The sequence below is a fragment of the Otolemur garnettii genome, unplaced genomic scaffold (assembly GCF_000181295.1).
Source record: "Otolemur garnettii isolate 467f Iridium unplaced genomic scaffold, OtoGar3 scaffold00386, whole genome shotgun sequence".
NCBI lineage: Eukaryota > Metazoa > Chordata > Mammalia > Primates > Galagidae > Otolemur > Otolemur garnettii.
The window spans coordinates 181,464-183,241 of record NW_003852781.1 but is presented as its reverse complement, the minus strand read 5'-3'; positions in this window follow the sequence as shown (position 1 = coordinate 183,241).

Here is a 1,778-nt window from a genome sequence, read left to right as displayed (position 1 = left end):
GGTGGGGAAGCCAGGGTGGGTTCTGAGGACCACTGGGAGGCAAGGAAGCTATCAGCCCTAAGAATACCCAGGATGTAAGGAGGAAGAGGAAACCACATGGGTCAGAGGGAAGGCTCTGAGTGAGGTCAGGGGATCAGAGGTCTGTAACTTGGGACACACCTCATGGGACATCATGAATCATCTTGACATACCATTTGACTGATCCTGGGGACTTTTCTGACCAACAGGTAGGAAATGAATCTCTGAGCTCTCAGGTAAATGCACAGAGGTGCCTTTAGTTACAGGAGGGATACATGTGTGAGCCAGAGAGGTGACAGCACTAGCACCACGATGCTGTAGTAATCGTGGCATTGCAGACACCTGTGCGCACAGGTCTGCTGGGTCCCATGTTCTCTGCCCCTGATTTTTTCTGTCTGGCTCCTGTCCCATGAGCATACACTCCTGTAGGGTTCCATCTGCCTCATCCCTCAGCCCATTTAGTGTCTTCAGGAATTCTCCTCCTCTTCAGCAACTCCCTCCCACATTGACATTTGTTCAAAAATGTTGAGATCCTTTTGATCCTAAAAAACCAAGCATTAAACAGACTTAACCAAACAAACAAACAAAACAGCACTTCAATCTTCAGCTATAGGTGTTACTCAAGTCCACGTTGCTTTTCCACTCACCCTCTGGTCAACTTCTTTCCCAATCTTTCATCAGTACCTCAAACACGTTGTAGTGTGAATACTTCCTTTTCTCTCTCCTACCCCTAAACTACTCTGCCCTTTGATCTCCTTCCTCAATTGGTGGGGTGACGGCTCCATCAGGTGATAGCATGGGCACACTGGCAATAGCCCCTGACACTTTATCCTCCCCCACTTCCCACAGCAACCACTGCCCAGTCACCTCATGCCATGTCATGTGCAAGTATGGTTCCTAGGTTTCGTTCACTGCAATTTTAAGAACATTACCATTTATTAGAGCCTACCTCGTCTCTCATAGCATGTGCAGAAATAAATGCCCTCTTTTTTTACCTTGTGATTTCCCATTTACCTTTGTTCTGCACAGTTCTGCACAGATTGCTAAATGACAGATCTGAGATTTTTGTTTGTTTGTTTGTTTGTTTGCAGTTTTTGGCCAGGGATGGGTTTGAACCCACCACCTCCGGTATATGGGGCTGGCCCCTACTCCTTTGAGCCACAGGACCTGCCCAGATCTGATATTTTTTACACAAGGTCATGAATGCTTAAAGTATCTCCATGTGCATTGAATCCCCCCAAGCTTGTCTTCTCTGGACTGCCACTACCCACTCACCTTGTGCCACCTACATCCTTCATCCTTCTCCAACATGGCAAACTCACCCATTTCTCTGAGAGAGCCCGAGTTGATCCACACTCCCAATCCCCTTAAAAGCAAAGAACAACTCCCTTCTAACTGTGGGGTTGAGAAGCAAAGCAAGGAAGGCTTCCTGGAGGGGAGGGCAATTGAGCCGGGCCTGGTCGCACTGGGTGAGCCAGGTTGCCAAAAGCAGAAAGGACAGGGCACATGGCCTATAGTAAGTGCAAAGTCTTAAGGAATAGATCGTGGCATCCAGATATGGACATAGTAATCTGAGGGACGAAATCACAGACCGGAGTTATTTAGCTGCTGCTTGACCTAACAACAGTGTTGCCACTTGTAAAGCTGGAGCGGCAAAGTGGTTATCCGTCAATCATTTCTACGCTTCTTCTGACGTCACTTGTAGGCGGGGCCTCACGCTGGTTGCTGAGGAAACCTTACCGCGTGAGCCAGTGGAACGT